Raw genomic sequence first — 17,158 nt, 5'->3', positions numbered from 1 at the left:
CAGAACTCATTATTATACATTTATACCTAGAGTAGCATTCACTTTCATATAAACCGCTACATGGAGTTGTGATTTACAAGAAGAAACCGCTACATGAAATTGGCGGTTTACAAAGTAGTGGTTTTACTTGATTACAATTTAAAAAAAAAAAATCATGGCATGATGTCCTGCGTGGACGATATGGAGGAAATTACTTCCAACTTTAGCGCATAGAGGGATTTAAAACTTCCTTTGAGGGGGTACTGAGGACCGTTAACTTGTGATGGGAGTAGTCGACCATTGCTAATGTCATAAAGGAGGGGGAGTGGGATTTGTCGATTGTCTAACTTGTTGTACCTCCTGACCTTAGAGACCGTATCTTGAGCACTTCCCTCCACTCCCTTTGTCGCGTCAGGACCTCCTCATTTCACGATTTGCCAATTGCCAGTCATAATGATTCTTTATGTCTCTCGCGTATAGCTATCAATTCTTGGAAAGTGACTCGGGGAGGAACGTTAATTGGATATGGACGGGGAACATGAAATGATTAATGATGGAACCAAAGATTCAATTCTTCTTTTGGTTCCTTTAACATGATAAAATTCCTCACAGCAAAGCTCTAAACCCAACATAACATCATCCAATCTCCTATCTGCCTTCGTTGTTGACAACACAGGAAAGACTTCAAGCAATATCTAACTTCCTCCCTGAAAACTCGAGTCATAATGGGATGCATGTGCCTTTATAGCTTCCCTCTCTATGTGTTGTGTGGATGCTTCGCTTGTTTCCATGTGGACTCTATCGGGACTGGGTGGTGCTCTCCGAGATAATACATGATCATGGATCATATGCGCCTGAGCCTCTTGTACTAGGACCTCCTCCACCAAAAAGAATTGTATCTGATAAGTATTCAAATATGTTGCTACATTGCAGAAAGTGGTGGAACTGGAGTTTGGAAGTCCAGATAGCGCATAGCCATCGGGAAAACAACAACGTAACCTTGCTGATGTTTTAGCTATAAATGCTCGTAGTTCGGATATGGAATGTAATGTAACTAGAAGTTTTCACGATCCCCTAGTTATTGTATGAACTCTTATGTGTCGAAGTTGCATCTGCATGGATCTTTTAGGCTGTGTAATTGACTCTTATTTAATTTATGTTATGTTTCCTTTTCCCCTAAAAAAATATTTAGGGAAAAACATTCCAAAATTTTTTTGGAGGAGAGACGTATTTATACAAATATATTAAAAGATGTTCCTATTAAAGGAACGGTGCGACATGACACTCTCCAACATATTTGTCACATGTTTATGATCTCATGAAAAATACTACTATTAACAATGTGTACTCACGACCTTTGAAATGAAATGTGAGAGTTTAACCACCAATCCGCTACAAGTTCAATGTTTCAAAATAAAACATATAAAGTCTTATAATTAAATTGATATTGTTAATTTTATCTTCCACTTACTTAAAGTTTTTTTTTTTTAAAAAAAACAATTTATCATGCCATAAGCCCATAACGCCCATGATCCAATTTTTTACTAGATAGAAATTTTCAAATAAGTAATAAAATTAACCATGAAAATTATGAATAATAATATACTACCTCTGTTTTTATTTAGTTGCAACGTTTTGACTTTCACGCTTGCCAATGTACAATTTCAAATCGTTTTATCTCTAATTGTATGTAAGTAAAAATTAAAAAATTTGATATTATGAAAGCTTACATCGAAACGAATCAAACAAGACCCCACATGACTATATTTTGTTTAACATATAAATCAATAAATGTGGTCAAATAAGAGAACATGTATAGTGCAATTTGTCAAACGTTGCAACTAAAAGAGAACGGAGGTAGTATTTGATAATTGTAATTAACTCGTAGCATCGCCCAGGCCAAAATACTAGTTTCAATTTCAAACATGGTGTTCAGGAAACGATTGAATTTCAAATGGAGATTTTCAAAATTTCATGATGTTTCGAGAAGCAAGTAGCTAGATTTAATTTGAAGAATTGAAAGTTTTGAACCATCATTCATCTATACAAATATATTAAAAGACGTTCCAATCAAAATAACGGTGCCACGTGGCACCGCTTATAATCTCAATAAAAAAAAATATTAACAATGTGTAGTTAATAGGATTCAAACACACGACCACTAAAATGAAATGTGAGAATTTAACCACTAATTCAATACAATTGCAATACTTAAAGTTTCAAAGTAAAACATAATAAAGTCTCATAATTATATCTAATTATAAAATCATGTAGACAAGTTTTTTGATCTTTAACCCTTTTAGTAAGTAATAACATTTGTCTACGCGAATCACATTGAAATTGTTATTTTATTATCCCCAATTCCTCATCACTTTTTTTTTTTGAACAACTTATCATATCATAACGTCCATTTTTCAATTTCGTACTAGACAGAATATTACGAAAACCTGATAGAATCAAATATGAAATTTATGAGTAATATATTTAATAATTATAACTAATCTGGGGTATCGCTCGAGGTAAAATACTAGTTTATTCTAATAAAATACAATCACTGAAGTTGTACAATTTAAAATTCTTGATTTGAAGAATTGGGGAAAGTTGAAGAGTTTCACAATAATTTCGCTCTTGAAGTTTGGAATCCAAAGAAAAGGGCCTTTAGCAGGAGAAGAGTAGTTTAGGTTTTTAGAGGAGATGATGAATAAATGAATAGGAGAAGAGTAGTTTACACTACAAGAAATGTTATCAAAGAGGGCAATTTATTTGAATAAAATAGGGCAACTAGTTGATTGCCTTATTTAATAGTATCAAGGAAGACAAAAATATTTCCCCCTTTTTGATATTAACTAAGAAGACAATCATATTGTTTTGCCCTCTTTGCTATCACTTAAGAAAACAATTTCAAAATTGCCCTGTTTGATACCAACTAAGAAGACAACTTTTCAATTTTGCCCTCTTTGATACAACCTAAAACAACAATTTAAAATTTCGTCCTTTTTAATATTAACCTAAAACAACAATTTAAAATTTTGCCCTCTTAAATACCTAAAACAACAATTTTAACTCTTTTGCCCTCTTTAATAATGAAGGAAAAAAAACAAAAAAGGATTAAAATGACACTGTTCTATTCGATTCAATTTCCCCGCAAACAAACAGTGTTCTTTCGAAAAGAGTGTTCTACAAAATCTTCAATCTCACTAACATGTTCTACAAAATCTGGTGATTTTGGGCAGTAATCTTCGATCATAATCTTCAATGGAACATTGAAAGGACCAGTTCTCCCTACCAATTCATCGTTTTAGGGATTGGACGTTTCTCGCCTTCGAATTCAGTTTTTCAAGCCTTCGAATTGACGTTTCTCGCAGATTTTCTTAGCAATTTCCTAATTCGATCGCATCTTCAGGTAAATCATTCAATTTCGCTTTTTAAATTAGATGTATGGATGATTGTTTCAGCATTTTTGTCAATTAGGTTTGCTTAACTTTTTCCACAAAATCAGACGAATTGAATTTAATTAGGTCTAGTGATTTGATAATGATTTTTATGAATTGAGTTCCTTGATTAAGCAATTGAGATGCTACAACAATCTTCTACAAACATAGTGTATCGTACTGCAGACGTCTAAGTGATTTGAATTGAGTTCCTTGATAAAGCGATAATTTGATATACTAAGTGATTTGATAATTAGGTCTAACGATTTGTTCCCTGCAATTTGTTAGAAGCTCTGTTCACCTTTCAGATGCCATAGGAAAGAAATCATAAATATTCATCTTCAAAGAGCAAATGTCCTGATTGTCAGCAACGTTACAGGCTAAGTAAGCAAGCCATGAAAAAATGAAAAAAATTGTGTCGCTTGTGAAGGAATACAACTTGTATCAGATAACGAGTTCACTGCTTTTCCTTCAGCTGTTGTATCTGTCAATGCGGCTATTAAAGCTTTGGAAAGTAAAAACAAAAGGATTATTGGTCTCATTGGGATGGGGGGATTGGCAAGACAACCTTGGTTAAGTATATTGGTAAAGTGTGCAGTAATATGTTTGATTTGCTGTAGTGTCTCAGACCCGTGACATTATCAAGATTCAAGGTCAGTTAATTGATATGTTAGGCAGAGCGGGGAGACTTATGGAAAGAATTGGAAACGGATGCCCAGGTCAACAATGCTACTTACATATTCTAGCTAAGCTCAACTGCCTACAGGTGACATAATAAGGCTTGTCTGATAATCAACTCCTCCACATAAAAAACTTACATACATAATTACTTATTATATTGCAGTATTGGTTTTCATTTTGATGGTAAAGTTAAGCTTGATGATATTTGTTTGCTCTTGAAGAAACTATCATAAGCTGCAAAGTTCAACCTATAGTATAGAATCTTTTGCTTGGCGTATACATGATCGCTAACCATAAATAGTATCTCAAATCTGTAAGCACATGAGAAGACCTTGTAGAATTCTATAGGATAAACTCTTAATTGAGAGTATCTGAGAGGTAACATGAGAAAGTTTGAAATCTAATAAAAAAAAAAGTGTCTTATTACCTTTCTTTTCTAATGGCTTAAAATGGAAGTTTGGCCTAATATTTATTGGATCATACACTTATACCTGCTCAGTTTTCTACTTTAATCATTTTGACTTTCATATTAGATGGGTTTACATAGGCTCTGAGGTTCACTTTGCCCTGCTGTTCCCCTGCTATCACAATTGGCTCTGAGGTTCTTCTGATATCAGCAGGATAAACAAGTGTTTGTGTAAGACCAATGTTACTTTTCAGGTGGATAAGAGAGTGCTAGATGAGCTCAGAAACACAAGCTCTATAAAGTCTGAAAGCTTAGTTTTAAAGCATAGAAAGAAACACCATGTCATGTGCGACAACAAATTCTCATTTCAAATGTTATGCATGTTTAGGAAAAATAAAGTACCATGCTAAATGTCATATATATATAAGTAGATAGATTTTATGATCAATTTTTTAGGTCACATTATTTCAGGGTCAATTTTTAGTTGAACCTGTTTGAAAGATCCATTATCTTGTTGCATAATTTGTTATAGTTAGTAAATAATCAAAGTTTTTCAATGAATTATTGTAGGCCCTCATGATGCATGAGCTCATATCGTATGCTCTTCAATTATTGGATGAATGTAAATTATTTATTGAAGTTATTCATTACGTGTCTATTGTCTACAGGTTGGTCCATGTGCTTTTAAATTACTTTTTTGAGGTGTAGAAGATATGAGAAAATAATATTGATAATGAAAGATCTAGACATTGATTCAGGTGGTTAGCTAAAAATATGTGACTACATGTATTAGTAGATGTGGAAAATTCATTGTGTTATGATATGTGACTACAAATTGCAATTCCACAGATCATCACTCCTTTGTGTTATGATATGTGTTTGTCAGGATCAGTTGAAGTTGCTACAGTTTTATAGAGCAGCTGAAGAGATCTTGTGACCGAGTTCCTGAGGCTCTCATTTTTTGGCGACTTGTCAGCATGGTGCTCTTGCTATGAAGAAATGTTAGTGGACTCTTCCTGACTATCTCAGTCTCAGGTGCAGAAAATGTGATTCGTCTAGAATTTTCTGGTTTTATGTGGTATCTGATTTGTACATTGAACATTTTAGTTGAGAGTGTAAAGATTTAGCCACTGCAAAGCTTAGTTGGTGCAGAAAATGTCAAATAGTGATTTGGTAGTGTAGATACATCAGACTGTGTTCTTATTATTGAGACGTACATGTGGTATTTCAGAAATTGCAAGGTGATTACGTGATATCTGGTGTTAATGTTACGCGCTTCCCTACACTTTTAGCAATTGCAATTTTTCCCAACTTCTATCATGTTAATGGATGGCTAGCAGGGCTTGACAAAGTAAAAAGAGGGCAATATCTTATTTTTGCCCTGCTTGATAAAGTTCAAAGAAGGCAATACCTTATTTTTGCCCCGCTTGATAAAGTACAAACAGGGCAATATTCTATTTTTGCCCTGTTTGTTGTAGACCAACTAAGACAATTGTATTTGTCTTCCTTGTTTTTGAGCAAAGAGGGCAAAAGTATTGCCCTTTTTGATGATCATAGAGGGCAACTTTATTTGCCTTAGTTGATGAATCAAAGAGGGCAAAATTTTTTGCCCTTTTATTATTGTATCAAAGAGGGCAAAAATATGAGATTTGCCCTTTAAACCTAATACAACGGGGCTACAAGGGCAACGGAAGGGCAATTTTAAAATTGCCCTCATAACCTATGAAGGCAAATTTTGTATCAAAGAGGGCAATTTTAATTGCCCTCCTTGAAGCTATTTGTTGTAGTGTTATGAGAAAAGTTTGAGACCTGTAGAAATTCGAAGCAATAATATATTTTTAAATATTTATATAGCAGCTGACAACATTTTTTAAAATCTTGTTATTTAATAATAAATTAATGGCAATTTATGCTGATTGGAATCTCAATTATTTTGATTACTCGTCTAAATTAGAGTATTCATTATTTTTAATGTAAAATCTACACTTAATTATTTTTTATAATTAAACTAACAATTATACTTAATACTTTAACAATTAACAGTTCACTTGATTTTCTCAACTTTTTGAATGTTTTAATGTTTGATGAAATTCGTGGAAATAATGAAGGGACTGTCTTATAACAGACCGCCTACTTTTAAATTAGAATTAAGCAACGGTAAACTCAATATTAAAAAGAAAACTATCCCAAAGTGACTAGATTAATTTCTTACAATGACTAGTTTAATCCATTTAGTGATTAGGTCTACTTTTATATTAAAATTAGACCGTCTTTTTAATATTTTTTGAATAATGTATCATTAAAAAAGAGAATCGAGATTAATTAATTGTAGTGACTACAATTTTGTTGTAATAGTTAAAAGAACTTCTATATTAAAAGGATAATTTGCTAAAATGAGCATTTTTTCCTGTATTTTTTCTAAGCACCCCTGAGGTTTTACGAAATTAAGGTATACTAGGGTTTCAAATATTCATCGAGTATCCCTTAAGTTTGCATCTAATGTACCAGGCACACTCAATAATTTATTTATGTTAATCCTGTTAATTTAAATGACCCAAAATCAGTTGACTCTTATCCTAATTCCCTAATATTTCACATCGTGTACAACGAATCTTTTTAAAGCAAACAAAATTGTCCTAAGAGGTATTTAGGATGCTATTAAACCAATTTTCACTGCTGAAAAAGTCGTTTTACATCACTATGAAATGATATTTTTGGCATAGAGGGGGTTATAGGCGAAATAGGTTAGAGTTTAAGTCAGATCATTTAAATTAACAGAATCAACAACAGTCAATTATTGAAAGTGTCTAATACATTATATACGAACTAAGAAATACCTAATAAATTTTTGAAACTACATTAGTATCTCATGAATTTCGTAAAATCACAAGAATACGAATACCTGGTGAAATTTTTTTCTTTTTTTTAAAAAAAAGAAGTTGGCGTTCAACAACCGAAGTTTCATCGGGTCAGCCCATCTAGATAGTTTTATATCTAAAATTTGACATAAACTTTGAAAACAAGCCCATTGAAGATGTAAAGCAAACGATCAATACGCCAATACCAAGCCTATTAATTGATTCAAAGCCCAAACCCATTCCATTAAAATATGTACCTACTTTCATAAAACAAAAATGGACCCCAATACTTTTTTCTTTGACAGTCACTTATCAGAGTAAGACTCAATATTACTACGTACTATACAACTTCAGTTTCTTCTCTCTCTAAGGCTTCGTTTGTTTTTGGAGGAAAATGTAATCCAGAAAATCAATTTTATTTATTTTTCGTTGTTTGATTGGAAAAGGGATTTTAAAAGAAAATTAAGGTGGCATAGTGTTTTTTTATCCATTTGTAAACATTTTCCTCTAAAATTTGAAAGAAAACCATTTTTCCCTTCTTACCATAATAGTTTTCAATCAAACCAAGTAAAGGAAAACTAGTATGCATTTACATTCTCCGCAAGAAAATACATTCCATGGTAAAATCACCGGGTCGATCTTGTGAGCCAAAGGTAGTATGGAGAATTACGTTCGATTTATAGAGGAGAGAGAATGAAGAATAATTGGTGAAAGAGCATTAATTGTAATATTTTGGTTGAATAATCAACGTAAAAAAAAAAAATTAAAAAGCAAATAAATGATGGGACACGATTTTTCTAGTAAAATTACGAAAAAATGTGGAACTAAATATGAAAATGGAAACTATATTTTGAGACACCCAAAATAAATTGGAAACGACTATATTTGGGACGGGGAGAGGGAGTATAAAGTATACTCCATGAGCTAAATCACAATAATAATAGCAAAACGATATGTTATTCTTTGTACATAGTTTCTGGATTCGTACTTTTCTTTTGGCTGATGGATCCATACTTTCACATTTCCCAATCTATGTACTTTGAATTTCGTACCACCATTAGAATCGTAAGATCGTAGGATCGTAAAATTCGGATCAGATTTTAACAGTACAACAATGGTAACAATACATATTTCTATTTACTACCACTTCAATCACCTTTCATTCTCTTAATTTTTTTTTCCTTTTATTACCCAATGTAATATTATCCCTAATTCAAGTATGTCCATAATCTTAAATTCTTAAATATAAAAATTCCAATGTAACTAGGGAGCAAACTATACAAATATAATCCATTATTAAGATAAGAAAATTGATAAAATTTGAATAGAAAAGTTTTTTTTCTTTTGAGGGGAAAAAAAGGTTGGAGAGAGTTTAATACTCCGCCAAAGGTAGATAAAATACTTGGAAAAAAGCGTCCAAAAAATTGCAATCATACATGCCCACATTAAATGTATTCTTTAAGGGAAGAGGGGAGAGGACATAAAAAAAGTTCAAAAAAACTCGACTACTTTATCAATCTCTATTACATAAGGGAAGGGGGGAGCAACGGTGTCCTCTTTTAAACCGACTATTTTGCCCCCCTTCCCCTTCTAAATTACAAAAGGAAACTCAATACCAAAATGGGGGTCAAACAAAGTCACCGGAAATTAATTTTCAACAATCACTCAGAAATCACTTATATGAGGAAACTTTACAAATCACTCATAGAATTGAGAAAATCACGTTGTAAAAATCACGCGAATCACTCAAATGATCAGGAAACTTTACAAAAATAAAAATTAACTTACAAACTAAAACTAATACACTAGGACGTCAATACATACAAAACATTCACAAAATTCACTTACAAATCATTGTTCTTAATAACCATTCACAATTACATACTCACAAAAATTACCTATAAAACACAAATTTGAGAAAAACATAAGATTTTGACAGTGATATCACACATTCGTCCATCGGCGATTTGCGAACTTTCAAATAGGTACTAATTAATTCTTTTAATCTTCAAAGTTATTTCACATTAGTCGATTGTTATGTAGTTGAAAAAATGGAGATATAGCAATTAGTTGAAAGGGGCTTTTATATAATTAGACTTAAATTTGATTCATTTTCATATAAAATCAGAAACAAGATGTGTATAAAATTTGATTCATTTATGACACTGATGAAAAAGTTACAAATTTAGTTCTTTTTTTTTTAAATTCCAATATAATATTTTTGCCCAAAACTTTTGCAGAATATCCATGTTCAGAATAAATTTTGAAAAATAGAACAATATCAAACCCTTTTGCGAACAACTTTTGCAAAAATCCATTTTCAGGAAAAAAATTTACATTAATTTGCGAAAATCATTTCATGCGAAATCAAATTGTGTATGTAAAATTTGAAATTTCATTTCACCTGTAATTGAAACTCAAAGTGTTCAAATTTAGAAAAGGAGAAAAATTAAAAATGACCATTTCATGCGAAATCAAATTGTGTATGAAAAACTTAAAATTCCTTTCAAATATAATTGAAAGTCAAAGTGTGAACATTTAGAAAAGGAGAAAAAATTAAAATGATGAAAATTCTTAAATATATCAATTTGTGAAATCAGAATTTAGAAGTTAGACAAGGAAAAAAAACTGAAATTGTATTATACTTTTCGGTTACAATTTTGGGATCATAGAGAAATTACTGAAATCCATATCAAAAACTATTATAAATTACAAAAATGAATAAAATAAAAAAAAGAACATGACGACATTTAGTAAAGAACATCATATTGATTATATAAAAGAACATGCGAATTAAGACTTGAGAAACAAAAAACTATTCAAAATCACAAAAATGAATAACAACAAAAAAGAACATGGAAGAATCTTATTCACAATATGGAGGTGAACTTAAATACTAACTTGCATTTTCAGTTTGTTTACTCCTTAGTATTAGGCCTAAAAATATCATTGCACGCATCGCGTGCACAAAAGGCTAGTATTATATAAGTAAAGGTGGGAGCTATATTATCCCCCCTGGAAAAAAATACTTCTATACCCCTAACTTAACACTTTAAAAAATTATTTATTGAAACTTTTACATTGATTCCTAATTTATAATTATTTTAAAAACTACCATAATCAATCTTCAACCAATCCCTTAAATGAACCACTTGAAAAAAATTCAATGTTACATTCTTCAATTAGTCCTTAATCAATTACAATTTTTTTTAAATTTCTAAATAAAAAAAACTTGCCAAATTAGCAATATTAATTAACAAATTCATCGTCAATTCATCAATTGGCCCCTCTATTCATCAATTTTCTCATGCACAAGTAAATAATATTTTAACAATTCATAGAAGTCTTCTCATAAATCCGTTAATTTCACTTACTTGATAGGTATATAAATGTTATCTTCTTCTATTCCACTATCAAACCTCTCTCTCCTTTTTTTCTTTTTTAATGTAAATATTGTGTTTGCAACTAATTTTTTTTTCTATTTCCAATTAGTTGGAGATGCACAGATTCTTCCACTTTATTATATAAATCAAACTATTCCACTTTAGTAATACTCAACGAGTGAACTTGATATACAATTTCTTCCACTTTACTTGAGCATAATTTTTCTTTTGCTTTGTATTCCCTTCTTTTATATTTGAACAATGATGAACAAATGACTAAAAAAATCAACAAAACATTGATTTAAGAAAAATAAATTTAAATAATTATAAATGTTTGCTCGAATGAAAAAAATTATAACACTGGTTAATAACTACTTGAAAAAAAACGTGAATATAACTCGCATGTAAAATATTCTAGTTATTCCATAAGGAAAGAGGGGGACACCAAAATAAAACCAAAATCCAAAAAAATGACTATTTAAAAAGTGTAATATACTTACACCATCATGTAAAATCTTTATTTTACAAGGGAACCTCCAAGGACTTTGGATTCCTACCGAAATGTCTAAAATATCCCTATGCAATTAGTATTTAAATTGTTAAAAAGAAGCCATTGTTTTAGTGTTGAAATAGTTTTTTTCCAATTTTTTTTAACTAATTATATTCTATGTACATAAATACATTAATACACGCATCGCGTACATATAAAACTAGTAATCCAATATTTCATCTTGCCAATATAGGTGGACTAGATATCGAAAAGACACACACCAGCTCCTAGCTGATAGTATCATCATGGAAAAATAAAATAGGAGATTGTTATATATGAGCCTAGGCCGCACCTATCACAAGTAGAGAGAGTCTAATTTAGACGACAAATGAGGTTACACCTTAAAATCATATGGCAATAAGGAGAGTAGCCCCTTTGCATTATAAAGTAAACCCATCTCTCTTCTTTTATCAATGTGGGATACTCGCATGTGTTTTGCACTATACATCATAACATCAATAGAGATGCACCATCCTACTCTTGTGGGAAAAAGCTAGTACCACTTGCATTGCATCACTCCTGATTTTAATATATAGATGCTTCATTTTGACTTTTGCACTATTATTCACAAACTCTACCTTAATCATATTGTTGGACATATGTCTAATTCCAAATATTAGCATATATGATGTTGAATTTGTCTCGACGTAGATTTTTAAAATATCAATACTTAAATTTTTTGAAGTTTTGGATAAACTAAGATACTAATGGTCAAACTTGGCTATTGTGCATTGACAAGTGTACAAGTTAAGATGAAACATCTATTCTAAAACGAAGGGAATAATAAGTAATTAATTTTAAGTTTATACTCCCTTCTCTCATAATATTAATTTGAGCACATTTTTTTCGATTATTTTGTACTAGTTTGAAAGCTACTTGTTTCGAAAATTGTTGAAGTAAGAAATTTTAATCCGTCTTTCCTACCAACTATCCGTTTTACCCATCAGACTCTCTCTTACAAAAAAAAAAAAAAACGTCACTTTGTGTCTCCTTTAATATAAAATAAGGTACTAATTTTTCAGTAATATAGTAATTGATTACCACTCAACAACTTAGTCTGCAAAATATGTGAGATGATAAGTGTTATGAACTAATATAAGACAACAATATTTGATTAGAAAGGAGGGAAAAAAGAGTCGCATATGTTGTAATTCACACTATTTTTTTCCGAAGATGCCCTTATTTTGATCAAAGAAGAAGTCCCAAAATCACACTTTATCTTTTCTAACATAGGGAGAGTATAGATAGTCTTTGCTTGTAGGAAACTGAAAATGCAAAAATACAACACCAAACCCTTAACTACCCGTGAAAAATGGGAGCCCAAGTAATAATATCTCGAAGGCAAAATCAATGACCAGAAAATTAATTAATAATAAGATAAAGAAAAACGAAGGTAAACATAGAATTATGGGTAAGCAAATAAAATAAGGGTTGACAATTGAAAGTTGAAGAGAATTTTGACGGGTAATGTAACTTTGGACACTTTTCAAACCCTTAGCTTGTTTTCTCTATCTTATAATAACTATTTAACGAACTTGATTATAACAATGTGCTGTTTTCCATGATATAAAAGATTTTGTTTTAGTCAGTAACGAACTCACCAAACTTTAGATTGGTTTTGCTAAGTTTTTCTCGTTCACCTATCTTAGTCTTTGTCTTGCTTTTCTTGTTTTTATTAATAAGTGTTTAACGATTTGTCAGTTTCAAGTCTATGTTATATGGGTGAATACAGCAGTAGCAGATATAGGTTAGTTTCAACGAGAATATGCAGTCAATAATCATTACGTACACTTTAGGACATGGTTAAGCATAAATCATTAATCCCTTGAACATGAAGATTTTTGTTTAGTGCGTGCAAGCTTGTGTTTTTCATCTCACATCTTACCTAAACCTATAAGATGTTAGCAAGTAATTAGTATTATGTAATTGTCAACAGATAATGATTTTCACCATAACTCGGTACAAATTAACGGGAGTGCCGCTATAATTTGGCACATAAGCTTATACTAGCTACCTCATTTTCTAAATAATAGTTATACTTTGACTTTTGACATTATTTATCAATTTCAAATTGATTATTATTATTTCAAATTTATCGGTAAGAACAATTATAATCATATAAGATCTCGTTTAGTTCATCTTGATATGTACTTTTAGAATATCTTTTTATAATTTTTACAAATACAAAATTAAAGATATTAATGCTCAAAGTTTTGCATCGACATGAATAGAAAATGTAATATACATATAATATCTTATGGACCTTTTAGAATATAAAGTCATTCAAGTCACCTTTACATCATAAATTTTGCATTGGGTATTACTTAAACTGCTAAATTAACCCTAAAAAAAAAAAGAACTACTAAACTAAAGTCACTAAGGCACTATTCACTTAACCTGATTTTTAAAGAGCTAAAATTATGTTTTACAGATTAACCAAATTTTCTCCGATTGAAAACTATTTTTATTGCTTGATAATGTACATTATTTTTTACTTATTAAAGTTGATGTTCTTGCATATTCATTGTTTAAGGCTTTAAGCTAACTAATTAAACAAGGCCTAAATGGGTAGGGGTGCATGGGTGGTTAATCGTCACTGAACGACATTTCAGTTGGGTAATTGAAAATATTGGTTCACCATCTTTGTGAATCCTAAACGTAACATTTTTAAAAGGTAATCGCCTAAACATTTAACCGATTTTTCAGGTTGGTTTCTAATAACTATTAATCATTACTCAAGTTTTAATATTTTATTTTGCTGAATATATATATATATATATATATATATATATATATATATATATATATATATATATATATATATATATATATATATATTAATATATATTATATATATATATATATATATATATATATAAGTTTTACTTTTCTGGACAAAAGTGAATATATAGTTTAACATTAATTAATACGAACTTATCTAGTTAAAGACACTAAAATACCCCACTGTCATATCGTAAAAAGGTTTTAACAAAATGCATATAAAATAATAATTCTAATAGTAGTAGTAGTGGAATAATGACACTAAGCTACTTCCATAGTTCCATATATATCCAAACAAATTGTACTAGACTACTAGTTATTACAACATCACTACAAAATTCTCCCATAATGTCATACTTAAATGAAACAACACTTAATAGGAGTAATATATAACTAACTAATCTAACTTCTTAGAAAAAAATTGAAGAATGATTAAATAGTATTCTAATATTCGTTTTTTTCGATCGGTTAACCGTTTTATAAAAAGTTATAATTATAATCAGACTGTTTAGCCATTATTTTTACTAGTTTTGGTTAAGGAAGTGTTTAACCCCTATTTTTCACGTATGGTTATGGATTTTTCGGTGCAGTTTTTCGATTTTGATTTTTTCTGAACACCCCAATAAATGAGTTTAACAAGTGGTACAACCGTATAAGATAGATTAAAAAAGAACAATTATCATGCATATTTGTTTATATATGAAAAAATACGTAGTACTAGTGAAAATAAGAAGTAGGACGAAGTTGGACAAAAAAGAAAGTAGTAAACAAAATAACTATTAATATACCTTAATATATTATTTCTATATTATATATATAAATTATAATTTGTTGTCTTTAACAAAGAAAGTGAATATTACTTCTATGATAGAACATCCGCAAAAATGAAACCAATTAACAGCACAAGACAAGATGCTTTGCAAATCGCGCGAATCCTTCAAAAGGGATGGACCTGCCTGATCAATTTGAGTATCATTCATAAACTACTGTAGTCTGTACTTTGCAGTTTATTGATGTTTGCTGCGGTAGTACGTTGCCATGCACCGTGCATGCATGCACGCTTTATTATGCATTTGGCAACTAGTTTTTTATGCAACTTTTATTTGCTAATGTAATTTGATTTACTATGATGACTTACAATAGGAGTACATGGAAAATAATTCCCAGTAATTACGCAACATTACTAATTAATTGAGTTATCTGACAAAGGCAAGAAAGAATCTCCAAATTGCCTACCAAAATTAATGTTCTGGAATAGATGACATGAAGTCTTTGCCAGTTTAGTATATACCTAATGATTTTGATTATTCTGTTGTATCCTTCAACATTTGTGGCAAAGGTTTGTGCCTTTTGACAAGGTAATTTTTGTTGAATTTTACAATACCTCTTATTGGCTCATTCAATTTCCTGGAACGTCCACATGTATATATGTTTCTTATATTCCGGCTAAAGTAGGTTATTTTACCATTATTATGAGAAAATTGGACATGTTAGAAATGCTTTAGACAATACTAGAGTAAACTTTTGTATTTTGGGTGTTGGACGGTTTTGTGTAAGACTAAGGCTATGTTTAGTTCACCTGAAATTTTCTGATCTGAACTTATCTGATATGATCTAAACTTATTTTTTCTGATCTGATCTGATCTGAACTTATTTTTTCTGATTACAAGATCTTATCTTTTAAATTTTTCTCAATATATAAGAAAAAATATAGTCATGTGGGGTCTTGTTTGATTCGTCTCAATGAGTATTTTATTAATATTCAATTATTATAATTTTTACTAATATGTAATGAAAGATATAATGATTTTTAAATATAAGCATGATCTGAACTGATCTGATCTGAACTTATTTTTTCTGATCTGATCTGATCTGATCTGATTAGATCTGAAATAAGCAAAAATAAGGTGAACTGAACATAGCCTAACTCTTAACATGAAGTATTGGATATAATATGTATAATAATCTTGTAAAATATCTATTCAAGATATTAATTCCTCTTTTATTTTTGAACTACGCATTTTAATTTGTACTCTGATACTATTTACATACGTCATTTTAACTATCATTTGTGATTTATGAATAAGGAAATATATATTTATGTGGGGATCTTATAAGATGCGTGTCGACATATATTTATGGAATACCAACTTTTCATACTTTTACTTATACGAAATTAAAGATATTAATGGTCAAAAATTTTATTGGTAATAAGAACGAAAGTCAAATAATGTAGATTAAAAAAATAGATTAGTATTTTGTGAGCTTTTTTACCATATTAGACTTTTTGTAGGAAGAATAATGTCACAATTTTCTCTAGATCAAAGATAATAAATTCTAAATTTTAGCCAACTAAATTTTGTCATATGAGTGTGATGAGTGAGTAACATTTGTTTTTATATAGTATTAATAAAAAAAAAATCAAAAATATAAGTTGCATACCGTATTCACATAATTTGTCCATTAGTGTCGGGTGAAACCATCTCGCTCAGACGCCTATTGATACCATACTTGATCAGATATAATTTATGATATTAATCCAATTTAGGTCTGTTTGTTATATACTTTCTCCATTTCATATTACTTAAAACATTTTTGTAAATTCTAGGGAAAAATTATAATCATTGGAGAATCTTGTTAAATTCACCTTGACATCTAATTTTAAAATATCAAATATTTAAAACTTTTTACTTGTAAAGAATTAGAGAAATTAATGATTAAAGTTATGTATCGACAAGTATATTCGAATAAATATTTCAGGTAATACTTGAAATAGAGGAAATATTCTTTTATGGAGGGTTTTGCCATATATATGGATCCATACAAATGTTTACGTGGTTGAATTGGAAACCAAGACTACCAAGTAAGCAGCTAAACACTAAAATTGCGTAAGCTGAGCAATTCGGATCATCCACCACGCGACACATACATTATACATACTTAGATTAATTAAACCCCGAAAGGCTAAAGGCTAAAAGTAAAACGAAATGTCAAACTCTGAAACGCGTCATATGAGAAATAACACGATGACAAAATCTTTTCAATGAATAATGCATATGAATTATGAAAGAATACAGTATTAGTAATTA

The 17,158-nt window shown here is 30.2% G+C and overlaps 1 long non-coding RNA gene across 2 annotated transcripts; it reads left to right on the top strand.

Annotated features, from left to right (window-relative positions):
* Nucleotides 1-3,075: 3,075 nt before the first annotated feature.
* On the top strand, nucleotides 3,076-5,731 carry LOC104904117 (uncharacterized). Of its 2 annotated transcripts, none has more exons than XR_007271735.2 (2): nucleotides 3,076-3,382; nucleotides 5,384-5,731. It is a non-coding gene; the product is annotated as an uncharacterized LOC104904117 (long non-coding RNA). The 2 variants fall into 2 exon arrangements; XR_007271736.2 differs by having other exon boundaries at nucleotides 5,347-5,731.
* The last annotated feature ends 11,427 nt before the right edge of the window (nucleotides 5,732-17,158 follow it).

This window comes from Beta vulgaris, chromosome 2, assembly GCF_026745355.1.
Source record: "Beta vulgaris subsp. vulgaris cultivar EL10 chromosome 2, EL10.2, whole genome shotgun sequence".
Taxonomy (NCBI): domain Eukaryota; kingdom Viridiplantae; phylum Streptophyta; class Magnoliopsida; order Caryophyllales; family Amaranthaceae; genus Beta; species Beta vulgaris.
The sequence above is the reverse complement of the archived record's forward strand: the minus strand, read 5'-3'. Positions and strand labels throughout refer to the sequence as shown.